Here is a 20,954-nt window from a genome sequence, read left to right as displayed (position 1 = left end):
TCTAGCCGGGGTACAACTTAACGCCTCGCTCTCTGCCAGGAATCTGGGAGTGATCCTGGATGCCACTCTTACTTTTGAGGTGCAGGTCACAAGTGTAGCATGTCTGCCGTTTTTCAATCTTCGCCAGGCAAGGCTACTAGCACCCTAACTGTCCCTGGTACACCTGGCCATGGTGATCCATGTGACAGCCACCTCCAAGATAACTCACTCTATGTAGACCTTTCTCTTGTCCCTGACCCAGAAATTGCAGCTGGTGCAAAATGCAGCTGCTAGGATCCTCACAGGATCATCATGGAGGATCCATATCAGGTCAGTGCTGTGCAGCTGCATTGGTTGCCAGTTGTGTCCCAAATCATGTTCAAGTTTCTGATCTTTCTGATCTTAACCCTTTAAGGCCCTTCACGGTCTGGGACCCACATACCTGAGGGACCACCTATCGCCTTATGCTCTCCGCAGGGACTTGTACTCTGCGGGTACTACCCAGTTGTCGGATCCTGGCCCTTGGGAGGTTCGCCTGGCTTTGACCAGGGCCAGGGCCTTTTCAGTCCTGGCCCCAACCTGGTGGAATGAGATCCCAGGAGAGCTGAGGGCCCTGCAGGGGCTTTCTTGGTTCTGCAGGACCTGCAAGATGGAGCTCTTCTGGCAGGTCTTTGGTTGAGGCCAGAGTGCAGATGACTGGGAATCTCTAGGAATTTCCCAATCCAGAAAAGGCAGTCTATTTTATGCCCAGTATCCCCATTACACCAGTAATGTGGAAGATGCCACATCTCTGATCCTTCCAGTACCATTGGGAAAACATGGGCATCCTTAGAACAGTGAGAGAAGTATACACAATGACTTCTCCCCTTGCATCAGTTTTTAGGCAATTCAGTTAGGAGGGATCACTATGCAGGCCTCTCTTGCATTGCCTTCTCATGTTAGCTTGGTGGGGCAGAAAGGAATGGGGTTACTGCAGCTGTAATATCACTGGAACAAATGAAGAACCTGGCCTTAATCAAAAAGCCCAAATCAGATCAAAACTTTACAAGTTATTGTGTGTGTGTGTGTGTGTGTGCATGTATATTGTCAAAGCACAAGTATGTGCATGATTAGCCTGGATGGGAGTGTTTGCAGGGATCCTGCACATGCTAACCAGTTACTCCTTGAGCCATTAGCTGAACATTTGGATAGCCATTGCATGAATAACAAAAGCAATAGATTCTGGAGCAGGGTGGCAAGCTGTACTAGTTTGTGGAACTGAACAGTAAAGGGAGTCCTGGATTCCAGATTCTATTGAAAAAATAAAATTGCAAAACTGATGTAAACTACCAACAGGAATGTGAGAAACACAGACAGCAGATAAGAGCCAGTGTGGAGTAGTGGTTAGGGTGGCAGACTAGGATCTGGAAGACATGGGTTCAGATTCCAACTCTGCCATGGAAGCTTGCTGGGGGACCTCTGGCCACTCACATACTCTTAACATAACCTACCTCATCACAGAGTTGTTGAGATAAAGTGGAGAAGAGAAAAATTATGTAAGCTGTTCTGCCCCCCCCTCCCAGGAGAAAGGTAGAGTATAAATGAAAAGAATGACACAATATTTCACAATAAAGCTTGTGGCATAAATTTTGTGGACTTGCACCTGATTCATCAGAAGTATAAAAGGTACCCTCAGATGAAAGACAGACATATATACACACACTGATATGGTCCGGGGGGGGGGGACGGGACCAAAATCCATGTTATCAAAGACAAATAAGGTACAGACTATGTACAAAGCCCAAATGCATGCAACATAAATACACTGGTTATTCATAGCAGCAGGAATTGATAATGACACAGTCTCACTGGATTTGCTAAATTAATGTAATCCATGCAGTATAAAATACCTAAAACTACAAATGAGCAGTAACTAGATAGCTTCTTAAACAATTCCAATTCAGTTCCTTGTTGGATTTTCTGTGGAGGGAGCCTAAAAATGACAACTTTCAGGTTAGCATAAAAGCACCCTGAGAGACTGATTTCTCCAGGGGCTTTCCAGTGTTACCATTTTTAAAAAAGATACCTAGTTTGTGCCCATGTATTCTTTCACACAGGAACCAACCTCTCTGTCCAACCTAAAGAGCAAGAGGCATTGTTGTCAGATGACAGCGTACATTACTCAGGAAAACAAACAGGTGTAAGAGCCTCTAATGGCCTGATATTATTAGAACCTCTCCAAATGCTGCCTGAATAGCTATGGGGACAGGGTTGGCACCTGGGTTTATCATATGCCCTTTGCCTAATGTCTATGTTAGAAGCCCCATTGCTTCCAACTTAAATTAGAGAAGGGGCCATCACAACAGGATACATTTTTCTACTTTCTCTTATGGGCCAAAAAGGTCTTATCGAAAGAACTCTCTCATAACCTTTGATGCAATTAGTTTTCAAAGATAAGAAAAGCTCCTCAGATTATCTAAATAAAGCTTCACTGGGAAACTCTTTACTGAAAAACAAATCATTTTAATCTATACCAGACTGAAGTAAAAAAAGACAGGCGGGATCCCTGTAAAAAATAAAGCACGGTTGCTCAAATATGTGAATAAGGAAAGTGCACAGATAGGGATAATGCTTACAAAGTGACTCTAAACATTAGCTAATGGGTTAGGAAACTGGGTTCAATATTTTTTTTAAAAATACAACTGTATTTTTTCAAAAAACAGACATAAACTTATGGAACAAAAATCATAATCCCTTTGGTCTCTGGAACAAACAAACACTTGAGTTTTATTTCCTAGAGAAAACAAGAAATAGCTACATGATGATAGGATCAAGCTAGCCAAAGGTTAAAACCCAGCCTCTAGATGCAAAAACCCAACTCAGGGAACTTCTCCCACACATGAAACAGACAAACCCTTCTCAAACAGAGGGGGTGTTGCCCATTTGCTCATGCTTCTCTAAGTCCTACAGGGCTATAACCCTATTCCCTGACATGCTATGGTTGTTGTTGTTTTTTAAGCCTACCATTTTTTCATTATGAAAATGCACAGACTCAGCCCAATAAACATATATGATTTCACTGAAATCAACCAAAGTTAATTCATAGCCAAACCTTCTTCTGCCATTGTTTATTATAGAGAAGGAATCTCACAAACCTGCCTGAGTTTATTTTAAGAATGAAAAACAGAGTAGATTCTAGCCAGCTGCTGATCGTGACCTTTAGATAAACTCTTCCCCTATAATCTAAAGAGGTCTCTTTCAAGGTCTTGACAGAACCAAATCAATCTGAAATTCTTATCATTCAAAACTTCCTTGCATGCAAAAGCTGAAAAACCAGCCCCAGCCATCTGCTTCGGCATGAGCTGAGCCATTCCGTTTGACAAGGGCATTTATTTGAGGCAAAGATTTTGAACAATGAAAAAAATGAAAAAATACATATAGAAAGATGAACTATTCTGTGGCACAGAGGCAGAACAGAAAATGAATACTCATCAATACTCCACATACAGTGGAGGGTTTCATTTTTTTCCCCTTATAGCCACAAAGGTTCAGCATAAAAATGCCCTGAATGATGGATCAGGAATTGTACATACGTTAAAAGGAGGTATACTGCTCTCAGCTAAACTGCACAGGTTTTAAAATCTGATGCTCCCAAGGAGAAAATAACAACATTTTTAATGGAAAGAGACCAAGAAGCTGATCCAAAAGAAATCCCCAAAGTGCTTTTAGAGCTCTGCTGCTTTTTGGTCCACTGAAACTATAAACGATCTAATTGCTTTTCAGCCATCATAACATAATACGGTGGTACAATAGCTACCCCACAGCCACAGACCCATGGTTACAGCTTGGGAGGAAATGTTTTTCTTTCCAGCCAGGGACCCACATAGCTATTTGGCCATATCCAAGCCTGTGCATTCACACACGGGCACACACACACACACTCCCTCACTCATAGAAGCCTGCAGCCAGAGACAAGCATGCACCAGATCTTGGTTGCAAACTATGAAGAACAATTCCAAAGATTTAACATTGGCATGCAACTGCTGGGAGAGATCATCATAAAGGGGTCTGAAATGTGCTATCTTTAGTACTCCAATGGCACCCAGCCCTCCTCTTCCTTGTCATCAGAACCACATGAAACACGGGCTTCTCCTACCAGGTGTCTGAGAAAGAGCAATGGCCTGGGATAAGGGTGAACAGACTGAAGTTCAATCTGGGCAAAGCAGAGATTATTATTCATAGATGTTTCAGATAAGTGGTCAGCAAGAGAAACAGTGGCAGCTGATGGGCTCACACTGCTTGAAATGGCATGGACTAGGATGGGGAAATGGCGATGGAAAAGGGACCCACTGCCTGATCCACCCTGTCTCCACTTTGCACCCTGCGGGACACGGAGAGGCAGCTGGCCTGCTCAGCAAGCCACCTCTTCTCAAGCCCTGAACAGCCTTTGGTGGGGTGGTGCATCTCCCCCTGGCCATGAAAGTCTAGGGAAGATCCTGAGCAGGCTCAGTGCTACATCTCTCACATGGCCCCTTTTCTCCCAGCACTCCCAGTGGCTATAATGGCCAAACCAGCCCTGATTCAAAAGATCAGGCTTGCAGTCTGGCATAGTCAGTTCTACCTCTGTGGTAGAGAAAACTTTCACACCCATAATGCTAGAATGTGGTGGCACTCAACTTCAGAAAAAGTGTAATTTATTTATTTATTCATTTATTGAATGTATATACTGCCCTCCCTTGAGACTCAGGGCAGTTTACAGGGCACATGAATTGAGTAACAGAATACAAGTTCAGTAACTATAGCATTAACAATGAGGCTACACCAACAGTAACCATAACATATGAACATTTCTTCATAGGTAACATCACGACTGTAACCCCACAAAGGGCTGTATCTGAATGGGAGGGGGTTCTGAGAGCCCAATAGATGTTGCATACTCCTCACAGCTCCCAATAGTAAACAAGTCATAGAATTTCCCAGTTTTCTTCAGCTGGGAAATGCTAGATTACTGTGGCTTAGATTACATGGCCTGGTCAAGATTTTGTCTAAATTGTATGTACAACTTGCACCCACCACAAGTAGAGCTTTCCTAGAGGTTGCCCGCCAGTTGTCAAACTCATCTCTTGTGTTATTCCTTTGTTTTCCCCACTTACCTTTGGTGGGAAGACTGGCAAAGACCTTGTGTGCTCTTCTGTCAGGCATTTCATGCTGGTTAGTAAACACTCTACCCACATCAAACAAGGGGAAACTGTAATGTTATGCCTGGCGATGATTCTGACTTTATGACATTTTTACTTTGGTTTTCCTTGATTTTATTGTCTCTGGTATAAATTGATTTACATGGCTTTTAATTATATGGGGCTAATGATAATGATAATAATGGAGAAAACTGCTACCAAAAAGGTCAGGTTGCCCAATGACAATACAGTGCCTTTTTCCTTCTCCTATAAGAAGCCATAAACCCTGGCCTGGATAACCCAGGCTAACCAAACCTTGTCAGATCTTGGAAGCTAAGCAGGATTGGCCCTGATTAGTATTTGGATGGGAGACCACCAAGGAATACCCAGGTCATGATACAGACAATGGCAAACCACTGAACAGACTATGAATGTTTCTTGCCTTGTCAGCTGTGACTCATCAGCACTTTCCACCACATAATACTGCATACAGCAGACTCACACCACCTGCAGCCCAATGAGCTGAACACTGTCCACCAGGCACATGTGACTGAACAAGTGTTTGATAACTCCGCTGTTGTATGCCCCACACAAGCATTTGTCTCGAGTCTGTAAATGTACCCTCATATATAGCTAGACATAAGTCCAGTAAGCATCTTAGAGACCAACAAGATTTTCAGGGTAGGAGCTTTTGAGAGGCAAAGCTCCCTCCGTCATACCTTTGATTCTCAAACTCATGCCCTGAAAGTCTTGTTGGTCTCTACAGTGTTATTGGACTTGTACCTACCTGTTCTACCGCTGATGGACATGGTCAGCCTCTGAAACATATAGTACTTCAAAAAGGAAACACACACCACTTCAAAGTTACCTGGGGAGTGCATACAAATGGTTTTAGAGTAGACATTAATAGCTTTATTACCTGGGATACAAAGAATGTAGTTTATGTGATTTTGTGCAAATGTAATCTAGCATATGCGCGTATTTCTACAAGGGCTTTAAAAATCAGAATTCAGATGCCAACACAGATGCCACCTCAGATCCTGGATGCTCCCCTTGTGAAACACTGGATAGAACAGCAGCATAATATGGAGGAATTCAGATTTTTCTTTGAAACCTGGATTGTTTGATGGAGCGGACTCGCAAACAAGTCTTCAATTAAGAGAAAATTTATTTTTTGTTTGGATGGATATGACAGCCCCCAATGGACTGAACTTAAATATGGACTTCACATGCCTTCTATAAGACTGTTATTGAGCTTGACCATCCACTGGACCTAACCAACATAGAGTGATAACACCTGTGTGATCAGGGGGTGTTTTAAACAATGGCTTTAGGGTAACAGTGACTGGGTACATGAGAGGAAACGGCCCCGAGACAGCAGAGCTTTTCACCTAAGTGATATGCTTTATAACTATATTTCTTTTGACTTTATCCGAAGTGATGCATGATAATTGTTACATTTAATACAGGTTTGTTGGCTGATGGATCTGATTCCGTTTGCATCAAATGTATATATTCATGTTATTCTGGTTAATAATTCTGATACTGCCTAATTGTAAATATTGATTGGCAATCACTGAGGAAGACACAGAAAGCTGAACAAGAATACCTGGGACTCCGTTTTGGTTGTCAACAGATTGAAACAAGAAAAATATCCAATACATTTGAGGAAAGAGATTTACATACTTTTTGCCTTTTTGATTTCGATTTTGGCTTCTAGGGACAGGTCAGGGAGGTGTGGCCAGCTGATATGACTTCCAGGGCTCCTCAAAGCCTGAAAAATTATTTCAGAGGCTCTCCACGGCCAAAATGTTGAAAAAGGCTTCTCTGACCAATGCGCTGCCATTCCTTGTATAGTTTCTCTGTTTCAAGTTTCCAGAATAATGAAATTGACTAAACCACAGAGCTTTGGTTGCTGTACAATCTGGTCAATTTCACTAGTCTACAAACTTGCACTCTGTTTAGGGAAGCAGCCACAATTAGGACAGGAATTTACAGGCTTTTCTTCCAGAGTCAACCTGCAGAACCCAGCTCAATACTGTGTAGAATGTCTGTTTTCTCTGACCAGGACAACAGCTGAAGAAGAGTATTTGTTCTACATCTAGAAAGCCTGAGTGATGTTATACATAGTGGGTCAGACTAGGACCGGAGAGGCCGAGATTCAGGCACCAACCAAAGCACTACCAAATCTCACTGAGTACATTATCTCAGCCTAACCTACCACACATGAGAGGGGGGAAACTTGTACATCAGGGGTAATCAACCTGTGGTCTTCCAGATGTTCATGAACTACAATTTCCATGAGCCCCTGCCAGCATTTGCTGGCAGGGACTCATGAGAATTGTAGTCCATGAACATCTGGAACACCACAGGTTGACTACCCATGTTGTACATCACCCTGAGCTCCTCAAAGAAAGAGCCAGGTCTAAATGTGATTGTTTGATTCATGGCAAATTGAAACATAAAAGGTAAAGGTAAAGGTATCCCCTGTGCAAGCACCGAGTCATGTCTGACCCTTGGGGTGACGCCCTCTAGCGTTTTCATGGCAGACTCAATATGGGGTGGTTTGCCAGTGCCTTCCCCAGTCATTACCGTTTACCCCCCAGCAAGCTGGGTACTCATTTTACCGACCTCGGAAGGATGGAAGGCTGAGTCAACCTTGAGCCAGCTGCTGGGATTGAACTCCCAACCTCATGGGCAAAGCTTTCAGGCGGCTGCCTTACCACTCTGCGCCACAAGAGGCTCATAATTGAAACATAGCTACATGCAAAATCAGTATCAGGTGACTACCAGCCCCTAAAAACAGAACTGCAGTACTGCTACTTAAAAAAATTTTTTTTAAGATTTCAGAGCCATTTTATTCTGCAATATTTACAATATTCTAGTTAAAAATCTAATGGACATTTTCAATGCAAACAGTCCTGAAATCTGGTGAAAATGGGCTTGTTTCAGACCAGTTTTCTGTAAATAAGAGCTGAGCAACCTTCAGAAGTATGAACAGTTGCCAGGGGATGAAAGCTCCTTCCTGGCCATTGTAGTTTGCAAGTTGACTGTGCCAAGAAACTGACAGTCAGATCAGCTCCTCCTGGCCAATGAAACAAGGCTCCCCATCGATGTGGTTACTAAGGGTGCCAAGGAGCAATGGAGTAACTCTTTTGCTCTCACTTTTGCTTCTGTACAAGCCCTATAATCAGGGGCTTTAAAGTGTGGGCTTAGCTGTCTGTGTCTGCTTTCCCCCCCACACACACACACACACACCTGCTTCCCCACCCACTCCAGGTGAGAGAAAGAATGAGTTTAGTATTTGTTTGCTCAAGGATATTTGTTTTAGCAAAAACTTGTGGGATCTTGGGTAGTAGTTTTTCTTTGCTGTAACTGATTTCGAGAATCCTTTCATTGGAAGAGCATATCAAGTTACAAATTGAAGGCTACTTACTAAATTTCGGTGATGCTTTTTAACCAAGCTCCCAAAAGAGATTTACTAAAAAAAAAAGTAAAAAAACCCAAAAGCTCTATTACCATCTAATACATCTCCCAAGTCTGTCTCCCTTTGAAAAACTCTCACACAGCCGCCTATTAAAAGAATGAACCGTAATCCAAGAGTTCACCAGTTCCAGTCTCACATCTACCACAAACATACAAGGTGGCTTCAGAAAGCAATTCTGGCTCCAATGTTCCATCTGCAATATGGACATAATAATGCTGGCCTCCCTTGCAGAGCTTCTGCGAGGCTTATAGGATGAATTACATGGAAGTGATCTGAACATGTGCAGTCAAGGAAACATTCCTAAACTAGTGCGAACCACGTGATCTCTGCTTAAAGTCATCTGAATGATGAACTGATTTATACAATTAACAAACAAAAAAGTCAACCTTTTTCAAATAGATTTGTAATGGGTTTTCAGCGCATTGATTACTTCCAGACACTATTGAATCTATTTTGTTTTTCTAGCAAGATATTTAACTATGGAAAACCTGTACAATTAATATAACAGTTTAGTCATGGTTCTTTTTAAAGAACCTGTGGCACCTGTTCAAAACCCATGCAGTGTATTTAGTTGTGCAGAGTGTTGGCTGGTTATTAATTGTAACTTTTTTAAAGTCAACAAATCTCTCCATTGTTTTTTTTTTAAGTTAGACTGGCATTGTTTTCCCATGGGCTTTATTTATCTTGGCCCTGGGCATTCAGATTCTGGCAGTGGCTGCCATTGCTTTTATGCTCGGATCCTGGTGACATACACTTGAGTGCAATTCAGATCTGAAAGTCAAGAGTATACCAACTTCATTGGGAAGAGTCTGAAGGACAGCAAATTGCAGCGAAGGGTCTCCGACTTTGGAACTTGCATTCCCCAGTCAGTTAAGAGACTGGCCATGTAGGCATGCTGTAAAGCTGACCTTTTTCTCCCAGGCTCTCTCTCTGGGAAAAGCCATGTTCTCTGACTGGTGTGAGACTCTGAAGACAAAACGGGATGTGATGGTGTCCAACTGCTGAAGCCTGTAATGTCATGTATAATCTGACAGTTATATTTCCAGGCAGCAAAAGGTGAGGAGTACTAAATCCGCCAGTTCCCTGTTATTCACATCCCTCCATCTGTTCTCCCCAATCATTTACCCTCACCCCCCCCAAAAAAAAGAAGACTAATTTCTGCTAGTGAAGAAGAGTGAAGGAGGTAGTGGGGAGAGGCTGCAATGGTGATAAGCAATGAGTTGGAGGGTTTGGTGCCTTGAAACCACACGTCCGGTTTACTGTTAAAACTGTGTTTGCGCACACACACATGCACACACCTTCTCTGGCCTGTACAAGGTCACAGCAAACCTGGCTTTTAAATCCACAGACTTGCCACCACGAGATCTGATCCAGCCCTTATTGTGTGGGCCTTATATGAAAGCTCCCCTTAATTTTTTACTCTTGTGTATATCCAAAATAAGATTTTTTTTCCAGTGCCTATAGTGTTGGGAAACCAGAATTCAAATCCTGATCCCATAAGGATGCATACAGATCTGCAACATTTGGAAATCCAATGCAGGAGATCATGCAGTACTTTGCCACTTTTGCACACTGCAAATTTTGGTAACATTAGCCTGGATTGAAGCCTTGTGCTGTCCATCCTCCAACAGCTATATGCCCATTCAGCATTTATGTATCCTTAACAATAGTGAACAGGGGTTGAACATCTATTTCAACAGGTTGGAGGAGGGGGTGTTGCTGCTAATTTGATTAGCAGCACATTGATTCAGAAGCCAAGTTCCATAAAACGTGTCTAGGACAGCACCCCTTGAAAAAGGTGCTACTGGTTCATGTTTTAATGGTGCAATTCCCCCCCCCCCTTGGTTTTCATGACAAAAAAGAAATTCTGCAGGCAATCCCTTGGCCATCACTGTTCCAATGTGCCAGTAAAACCATCAGCTACTGACAGAGGAGATTGGGGTGGCAGGAAGCAATGTAAACTGAAATGCTCATAAACCATTATCAATATGTAACCTTAATCTGTGCAAATGAAACCACAGGATAATGCTAAGGGCAAACTACTCAAACAGAAACAATTTGGGAAGGGGGGGGAGCAGCAAACTGAATTTTACATTCCAGGCATTTCTCCAACATAGGTATTACATTACTTTCCAATTTAAGTCTACCAGTGTAATGAAACTGAAGCAGCAGAGAGCATCCACACAGATTTTTTTCTTATCGCCATGTCAAGAAGAGTTTAATTACCTAAGAACAAGTTTGAACCCATGATAGAAAAATACACCATCCACATGTGGCAATTCTGTTAACACGATGTAGTGCATGCCTCACTGCATTGGAATAGCTGCCTTCAGTGCTACCACTGATGTTATGCTGGTTCCAAATTTGGCTCTTTGGGCAATACTGAGCAGAATCATATGCTTCTATCTAAGCCCACAGAAGTCAGAAGAGTACAATTCTGCTAAGGGCAGCACTTAGGCATTCCTTGCAGAGCAGGACAATGATTCCACCAACCCAGCGCGGGTGCTGCAACCTGCTCTCTAGAGCAGTGTTGCCCAGCCTGTGGATCAGGACCCAAAAGAGAGTCATGAAGCCTCTGGAAGTGAGCTGCAGGCCAGCCCTTCCTAAAGTCCTGTCCTGCCCATTCCATTGCTCTCATTTTGATCTTGGAAACCAAGATTTAACTCTGGAAACAGCATCTTCCATATCATGCATTAGCTGCCCCCCCTTCATTGCTTGTACTTATTGATCAAGTAAAATGTGTCCTTGATGGTCACTAGGGACTGAAGATCTGAGGGGGAATTAGAGGGAGTAATGGAAAAGAAGAAAGGCTGGAATGCAACTTTCATAGGCAAAAGCTGAGTATGTCAGAATGCCATTTGTTTGGGGGTTCATAGTGGGGGCAGCTGCAACCTCTGTGCTATGGTTGTTGGTTTCTCAAAAACATCTGGATAGCCACTACAGAAAATGGAATGTTAAACTAGATGGGTGCCAAAATCATAATTTGCCTAGAGCAGGGGTGGTCAAACTGCGACTCTCCAGATAGCCATGGACTACAACTCCCATGAGTCCCTGGACATCTGGAGATCCACAGTTTGGTTACCCCTGGAGTAACCTCCCCCACCCCCCAAAAAAACAATCTTGGCCCAACCCTGGATGGGTAGTCATACCAAGTAAATTAGGACATATTGAAGGTTAGGAACCACTGCGCTAGAGAAAAGTAAAAGAGCAGTGTGTGTGTGTGTGTGTATACCTTTGTGTGTATACACACACAGACACATTGCACAATGATTCAAATAATGCTATATATTGATTTAGATTCATTAGTAATATTTGACAGCAGGCACAAAGCCTCTGTCAGTCACAACTTGTAAACACTCCCAAAGGGAAGCAAAACGTTAAGATTACTGCAAGTAAGTTCCAAGACTGAAGTCTTAACACAGTTCATTGAGTTTGCTTGAGCACCATTTATTACTGAGACCCCAGCTGTTAAATTGATAAAAATATGGGGACAGCAGTCCTGTTCTGTGAATTCCCTGACAAGATAACACACTGAGAGGTGGCGCTTTAAGTGTGTTACTTCCACCAACCCTAATTTTATTACAGACTGACAAAAAGCAGTACTAACATACAGTACTTTTGTAATGAAGAATCTAATGGTTTTTACAGCTTGGTGTAGTGGTTAGGAGTGCAGACTCCTAATCTAGCATGCGGGGTTTGATTCTGCACTCCCCCACATGCAGCCAGCTGGGTGACCTTGGGCTTGCCATGGCACTGATAAAACTGTTCTGACCAAGCAGTGATATCAGGGCTCTCTCAGCCTCACCCACCTCACAGGGTGTCAGTTGTGGAGAGAGGAAAGGGAAAGCAAATGTAAATTGCTTTGAGACTACTTCTGGTAGAGAAAAGTGGTGTATAAGAACCAACTCCTCTTTTTTCTTGCCTTTGGGCCTTCTTCAGGCTGTCTAGGCACAGGGAGAGCTGGACAGTTTCTCCTTGGCCTGAGTTCCTAGCCTGAGTTCCTAGCTTTTATGAAGCAGACCCCATTTGTGAAGCAGGCCTATTGGCTATAACCACCCCTTCAGTTGTTCCTACTTTCTATATAAAGTATAAGAACCAACTCTTCTTGTACCATACTTCACTGCTGCTGAGAACTTCCAACTATTTACAAATTGTTGCTTGCTGCTCTAGGGGATCCAAATGGGGCAAACCAAACTTGTTCTTACCACTTGGAAACATTTACTTTATATCGCACCCAACCTCCAAGAAACGCACACTGCTGCTGCTGCAGTAAACGGTATCTCCCCATTTTATTCTCACAGCAAGCCTGAGAAAGATCAAGATGGGTAGCCCTATAAATCTGTCTACAGCAATAGAAAAGAGTAAGAGGACAGTAACACGGTAAAGACTAACACAATTCATAGCAGATAGGAGCCTCAGGAGTAGCAGTGACTCATGATAGCTCATACCCTGCCACAAATTTTGGTAGTCTTCAAGGCACCGGACTCATGCTCTCTTCTACAGCAAGCATGAGAGGTAGGCTAAGCTGACAAATAGGCCAAGGTCACCTGTCCAGTAAGTTCAATAAAAGACAGGAGATTAAAACCAAAGTCCCCAGTTTTATCCCATTGCTCTAGAAGAAGAAGAGTTGATTCTTATATGCCTCTTCGCTCTACCCGAAGGAGTCACAAAGCGGCTTACAATCGCCTTCCCTTTCCTCTCCCCACAACAGACACCCTGTGATACAAGTGAGGCTGAGAGAGCCCTGATTTTACTGCTCAGTTAGAACAGCTTTATCAGTGCTGTAGTGAGCCCAAGGTCACCCAGCTAACTGCATGTGGGGAAGGAGCAGGGAATCGAACCCAACTCACCAGATCAGAAGTCTGCGCTACTAACCACTTCACCAAGATGGCTATAACAACAACAACTACATGGTTTAAAAACTGATCTTATGCATACGCAAAATAAATCCTGCTTTGTGGAATGGTTTTGCACAGAATTAAAATACTTAGACAAGAGATGAACATGCCTCAGTAAATTTTTAAAGGCATTTCTCTTTGTACTCTACCTAGAAATTTTGGCAGGTAAGTGGTCTTGGAAAAAGCCTTTTGGGGGGTGGCACCCCATTTCTGGAAAACTCTTCTCAGGCCTTTTAAAAAAAAATCAGTCAGCTAGCTTTTAGCCACCACATTAAGATAATCTTGATAGTTCAAGCATAAAAAATATTAGTTCCGTTTTATTTTAACACAACAGGTTATGCTGCTGCTATTCTGTTGGTGCCGCTTTAAATATGCACAACTATGCTTTTATTTATTTCTTTAGTTGCTGCCTTGGAAGCAAATTGAGGTAAGGCTCTAAAAGTTTTAAATAAATATATTATAGAAGAATACTCCTCTTGAACACACTGACTTAAAATCCAACTCACTATGGCTGCATCTCCCAACAATACCAATATAAACTATACTGCTAAACTTCCTTCCCTCCTGAGCTCTTTTGCCCTAAACTTTCATTACTTGGTTCCTTTCCTGGTCACCCCACAACTTTGCCCCAAGAGAGACAAATGACCTGCTTAACATGACACATGATGCCTGCAGCAAGCTGTGAACAACATTCTCTTGGATTTCTCAAAAAGAAAGGAGAGGGAGTTCCTTTCTGGCTTAAGAAGTTGAAAACACAGCAACAAATACAGTTGCTACATAATTAAAAGCTGAAAAGGTCCTCCTATTAAGAGAGACTATAGTTCCTGGATCCTGCAAGGCATTTATCAAAATCTAAACATAGTAAGAGTGACATAGTTCAGGCGCTTGGAACAATCAAGCCTGGAGTCCCAGCCAAAGAACACAGCAGTAGTAATAGTAGTGTGATAGTAAACAACCCATAGAGGAACCCTATAACTGGCTTTGATCCCTTGCCTGAAGAGACACAAAAATCATAATGTAATCTCAGAATGGATTGTCTCTTCGGTGTTAGTTACTCCAAGTCCATCAGGAGTGAGTGAGTTTTTGAAGAGAGACCGTGCAACCTAAAAAACCCTTCTTCCACAGCAGTGAAAGAGAAGCGTAGTGACATTACTCTGGACTCAACGGGTTGCAAGCAAGGTGACTTTAGAAGAGCGCCAGGGGGTCCCGCCGGGATTGCAGCGTCGCACGCGAGTTTGTCAGGCGGACAGCTGGGTGCAGGGCGCAGCGGGGGGAGCGCAGGGCGCAGCGGGGGGAGGGCGGGCGCGGTTTGCGATGCGTGCCTAGTGGAGCCCCATCGAGCTCACTTCCGCGGGGCACCCAGGGAGAGCCTGCCCACGGCCCCGCAGCCCGCGATCCGCCGCACACCCTGCGCCAGGCTTCGAGCTCCGGAGAGAACTGAGTCAAGAGCTGACAAGAGGAGCCAAGCAGATTTGGGGGGGGGGGGTCGAGCTGGGCTGCTCAGGAAGCCCTGAAGGGCCCGGGGGGGGGGATCCCGACGGAGGGCATCCGCCTGCCTCCTCTGCCGCTGCTGTGGTGCTGCGAGCAATCCGTGCGCCGCTCTTCTCTGCCCTTGAGAGGAGCCTTGGCGTCGGGCGACACCCACCCCACCACCTCCTCCCTCCCCGGCAAGCGTGGGCACGCCAAGCCCAGCGGGGGCTCCCGGCGGTTCCCCAACCCAAGGCGCGGCACGGGCCGGGGCCAGCCCCAGGGCAACCGGAGAAGGCTGCTCGCTCCTACCTCGGTCTGTCAAAGCAGGCGAGGACGACTTCGGGGGCAACCGGGCTGCAACTTTCCTCCGCGCTCCCTCGCCTGCCCGCCCGCCCGCCGGGAGTTGCAGCCGCGTCCCAGCTACGCCATCCGCACCCCGCTTGGCTCCCCGGCCGGACTGAGCAACGCTGGCGCGGAGACTGGTGCGAGGAAGACAAACCCACGCCGGAGTCCCGCCAGTGCGCGGAGGAGCGTCCCGGGGCAGGGAATGCCCTGAGCGTCAAGGCAAAAAAGGCACCAACTTGCTGCGCCCAGAAGCCGCGATTAACCCCATCGGGCTAGCCCAGCCGCATCCTCAGCGGAGACTCGTGGTCGCGCCTGTCCGTCAGAGTCGACGAGGCTTCCTATTGGGCGGGGGCGGGGCTTGCGCTGTGATGGGCATCCAAGAGCCCTGGGCCGAGCCCGCTCCTTCTTCCTCTCTCCCCCTCGCCTGTTGCTTCTTCCCGGCCTTCTTCCCTGCGGCGCGGGGGGCCGAGGAGCCGGGGGCGAGGCGCGGGACTGGGCTGGGCTGGTTGCCTCTCCAGCGCGGTGGCTCCTTCTGCGAAGACCGGGGGGTTGCAACACGCGCGGGCCTTGGAGGAAATGTGTGTTTCCGAAGGAGATGTCTCCGCCGTCTTCCTTCTCCCTCCCACTGCCTCCCCCCCTTCCCCGAAAGCCGACATTTCGCCTTATGCAACGTCTCCGACCGGACAGGTTTTTCTAACCCTTTCTGGGGTGTTCACACTGCTAGATTACAGTCGCGCAACGTTTAGCGTTACTCCTTGCAAAATGCCCACGGTAGATCTAGAGTGCGCTGTCCTCTCCCCCTAAGAAATAGATCCGCCCGACAGGTCACTGTAAGATTGCTTCGGCTGCATCATGGAGCTCCTGCAGGACCCGGGGGTGGGGTGGGGGGGTCACCCAAGAAATAAATTCAGAACAGGAAATAAATTCAGAACAGGAATTAGGGTCAATGACTGATTAACATCCATTAGCAATTTTCTCTTGCATACCTCTGCCAAACGGACTACAGGTGCAAAACCATTCCCCACCCTCCTATACATTCACTTCAGAAGGTTATTCGCCTGTTCTCTTTTATGACACCCTCTGTTCATATTGTTAAAGGTAAAGGTATCCCCTGTGCAAGCTATGGGTCATGTCTGTCCCTTGGGGTGACACCCTCTACCGTTTTCATGGCAGACCCAATATGGGGTAGTTTGCCAGTGCCTTCCCCAGTCGTTACCGTTTACCCCCCCCCCCCCCAGCAAGCTGGGTACTCATTTTACTGACCTTGGAAGGATGGAAGGCTGAGTCAACCTTGAGCTGGCTGCTGGGATTGAAATCCCAGCCTCGGGGGCAGAGCTTCAGACTGCATGTCTGATGCCTTACCACTCTTCACCACAAGAGGTTCTGTTCATATTGTTACACACATTTAAATGTTCTAGTTGTTCTGCTGTTCCAAGTACACCACCTAGTCATGTTGCAGTGAGGGGCGGTATATAAATTGTCAGCCTAACGTGGTTAAGAGCAGTGGTCCCTAATCTGGAGAGCTGAGTTTGATTCCCTATTCTTCCACATGCGGTCATCTGTGAGACCTTGGGCCAGTCCCAGTTCCTTCAGAACTCTCAGCTCAACTTACCTCAGAAGGTGTTTGTAGTGGGAAGAAGGAAAGGCACTTGTAAACCACCTGGAGACTCTGTTGGGTGGAGAAAAGTGACATATAAAAAAAAAAACACCTTCTTACAGAATCACAGAATCAGGCACATTATCCAGGCTTTGGCTTCAAGCATGCAGTTCTTCCTCCCCAAACAAAAGCCCAGCAACAGGGCTGAGCTGGAGCCAGAGATTCTGACTTACTTTGGAATAAACATAGATAGGATTGGGTTGCACTGCAACAACCCTAAATATATGTACTGGGAAACAAGATGTACTGATAGCAATATATTTGTAGAAGGGAGGACACATTTTTCTGAAAACATCTTCTATTTTTCCTTTGGCTAGAGTGGCTAGTGAAAGGTGCTTCTTCCCGGCCTTCTTCCCTGCGGCGCGGGGGGCCGAGGGGGAGGAGAGGTCAAAGAAAAGAGTTTACAGCAAGAGGGTTAGCGAAGACATTATTATATATAATAATATATAATAGGCATGTGGAACTCACTGCCACAGGATGTGATGATCCCTAGTTTAGATTATCTAGGCGGTTAGGGAAATCATGGTCTTATCAGTAATCATTGGTTGTGGAATTCTCTGCTCATAGTGATGTGGTTATTAGACAAATGGGTCCGGTTATTTCCCACACTGGTGTTCACTCCACAAAGCCTTCCTGGCAACTTTGATGTGCAACATTTTAAAGACATGGCGAGTGATGTGTCTTCCCTAGCTGGAAGATAAATATATGACACTAAATGTGTCTAGAAGAAAATTAACTTGGAACCGTGATTGTCACTGAGTAGTTTTATAGCCAAGGATGTTTGCGAAGCCAAATTCCTTGCTGAGCAGGGGGAATCTCCTGTTTCTAATCACTTTCAAGATTAGTCCTCTGAAGAGAATGACTCATGAGTTGTATTTTCTAGCAATGAATGAGTATGCTGGTTAGTAGCAACGTCTTCTAGCAGCTAGAACTGACACTGCCAAGTAGAATTTCCTGCTTTATTCAATATTGGTAGGAGGTTTTCAGCAACAAGCTTCAAAGCTTGCCAAATGCAGCCCAGTTCTTGGATCTTCACTTGAAAGTAAGTCCCAGTAACCCAACAGAGTTAATGATTCCCAGGCAAGAATGCATAGCACTGCAATCTTTAAAAGCTGTGGGCTTGCAGTTAAATAAGGAAGGGCTTAACAGTTCATTGAATCAGAATTAATTTTCATTTATTTAAAGTATTTCTAAGCTCATCTTTCTCCCAACAGACTTAGGACCCAAGGTGGGTAGCAACCTATAAATAAATTTGTCCCACTGTCTATCATAACTGGAACTAATGTGGCATCATTACCGTTCTGGGATAGGAGCTGAGAAATCCAGGTTCAAATTTCTTCTCAGCCAAGAAGCTGGGTGATCTTGGTCCTGTTGTGTTCTCTTTCATCCCTACACACCTGACAGTGTTTTTGTGGGGATAAAATGGGCAGGAAACTGTTGGAAATGAAGAACTTCACACTGTGCCTTAGCCTCACACTTCAGAGGGGGACTATAGAGTCGGGGTGGAGGGTGTCCAAAAGCTGGACATCCTTTCTACTGCCCTTTGGCATATATGGAATCTTCCTTCCTTCCAACTGACACCTTTCTTCCTCACACTTCTCCATCTTGCCACTAGGAAAGCAGGGCACGCTTCCATACTAGTTAGCTAGACTCCTATCTCTGCCTTGTCTAGAATGGAGCTTCTTACAGTAAAGGACTACAAAGCTCTGTGTGTAATTTCTTTCCCTCAGCAGCATACCCACAAACTAGGAAAATTCTGTTAGACATCAGAGGAGCATATTGGATCAGGCCAATGGCCTATCCAGGCCAACACGCGTCATACAGTGGCCAAAATCCTGGGGTCATCAGTGGGGCCAGAATTCCAGAAACACACCCAACATGACCCCCCCCCCAAGCATCAAAGATGGAAAGCATCACTTCCCAAGACATAGTAATACCTTGCGGCTTGTAGCCACTGGTGGAGCCCTGCTCCATATGTTTATACAGTTCTCTCTTGAAGTAGCCTATGCTTCTCCCTGCCTCCACATCTGCATATTAATTACTCTTTGAGAGGAGAAGTACTTCCTTTTATCTGTTCTAAAGCTACTGATGTTATATGCCTTGAGCTACTAGTCTAATGTTATATCTGGAGGAATCATTTATGTCTTTGGGAGAACAGCATGATAAAAAGATTTGGCCAAATAGTAACAGCCTGGGTGAACTTGTCTGGTTTTCCGGAATCTCTGGGTAAGATTAAAGCTAACAAATGGGTTACATGTGGGATCTTGTCTCCAGGTACTCCACGGTGACTTCTATCTAGCCCTTTATAAACATCAGCTGACAGTCCTTTCCTCAACCTGATGTTAAGCTAATGTTTCAGCATCAGGTATGAAATGGGAGGAAGTAGACTCATACAGCACACCCAGTGCACCTTGGTGCCTAACTATCTAGCACAGTGAATGGCAAGGAGAATGGGACTAGCATAGGTTGCATAATTTGCATGGTGGCTTTCCTTAGCTACTTAGATTTACATCCTGTGATTCTTCCCAATAGGAAACCAAAGAGGTTTACTGTATCATTCTCCTCTCCCTCTTTTATTCTGTCAAAAACAGCCCTGTGAGGTAGCCTTGGCTGAGAGACACTGATGACCTAGTGGGGATTCAAACTGGTTCCCCAACTATAGTAGTTATATCATCCTGGTTCTATTGACACAATTTGGTTCCAATGAAAACTATCACCTTTTCTCAGGGACACTTGTGACATTGCCCAACCGCTCTGGATTGGGAACTTTTGTGTTAATTTGTCAAGAAGTAACATCTGCTGAAGGTTTATCATTGGTACATCATGGAGCATCATATCAAAAACTGACATCAGGGCAAGCCAGCCTCTTTTGAATCTGGAGCACCTTCACTATTATGGTTTTCTATCTTTCTGAGAATCAGAAGGATGCAATGCTGAGTTTGGTTGGCTTTGTTTCAGCAAGTCTTTTATCAATTTTTTTCTGCACAAAAATTGTCACTCATTCCTTGCCTTTTATCTGGGTGGATCAACGTTAATGTTATTCCAGTTTTTTAAGTGTAAATTCTAACAGATCTATAGCAAGTCTGCTTTCTGGCACCTGGATGTTCAAGATTTGATTTGTTAATAAAACAAGCATAGCCATGAAGGCTGCCAGAACTGATCAAGCACAAGTCTGGGCTGATTCCAGGCAGCTTTTCTTGATTCCTTTTGAAGCTGTCAGAACATTTGGCCTGTTGCAGCTTGCCATGACTCTGGCCTTATCATTGTGAGGCTACTTTTAGTATAATCTTTACATGTGAAGAGTTGGGAATGTCCCTTGAACAAAGCAGAGGCATGGCAAGACATGGCACAGAGCACACATTTAAATGCTAAACAGCCTCTGCATCCTTTTCAGGATATTGTATTAATTCAAATAGTATTCAACCATCTGACTGAATGTAAATGATACTTTAGTTTCTACTTGTGTACTTCTGGCCTGATTCAAGGTTTTGTTTTGTTTTCTCCACAAAAGATGAAGAAAACCTATTAGGGATTTGATATCAAAATGATACTTTGGGGTGTAATTTTTTTCGTTTAATTGCTTTAGCAAGCTTTACAGCCACTCTGGCTTTTGGTCAAAATCTGTAATAAAATGACCCTAATGGTGGCCTTCATCTGTTGGGGAGTTGGTTTTGCTCTAGGAGATGAGCTTTGTTTGTGGATGATAGAATACCAACACCAGCTTTGAAATTCTATTCCCTGCAATAAACCACAGCTCATCAGCTTGCAATTTCTGAAATGTTTTATGGGGAAGGAACCTGGAAAAGATGGGACTAAAATCACATCTGGAAGTCTTTCCGATTTAGAATGTTTAGCTTAGAATGCCCTTTGGAGTTAAGTGCACTGAGAAGATGGAGCTGGTGAGAAGTTTCTCAGGCTGGGTGATTCCCTTCCGGATTCTGTAGTGGAAGATGGGTGGATGA

The 20,954-nt window shown here is 44.6% G+C and overlaps 1 protein-coding gene across 4 annotated transcripts in view; it reads right to left on the bottom strand.

Moving 5' to 3' along the window:
- TGFBR3 (transforming growth factor beta receptor 3) overlaps nt 1-15,805 on the bottom strand; it is a 167,339-nt gene extending 151,534 nt beyond the window's left edge. Inside the window, exon 1 of one of the 4 annotated variants that reach the window (XM_077333035.1) lies at nt 15,300-15,805. The gene's annotated coding sequence lies outside the window, so the exon portion shown is untranslated. Of the gene's footprint in view, nt 1-14,842; nt 14,864-15,299 lie in introns of those variants that run through there. The other 3 variants (XM_077333036.1, XM_077333032.1, XM_077333033.1) reach the window with 3 other exon arrangements.
- Between the last annotated feature and the right edge of the window lie 5,149 nt (nt 15,806-20,954).

Source organism: Paroedura picta, chromosome 4 (genome assembly GCF_049243985.1).
Source record: "Paroedura picta isolate Pp20150507F chromosome 4, Ppicta_v3.0, whole genome shotgun sequence".
In the NCBI taxonomy this organism is placed as follows: Eukaryota; Metazoa; Chordata; class Lepidosauria; order Squamata; family Gekkonidae; genus Paroedura; species Paroedura picta.
Note: the sequence above shows the minus strand (reverse complement) of the source record. Positions and strands in the feature narration are given on the sequence as shown.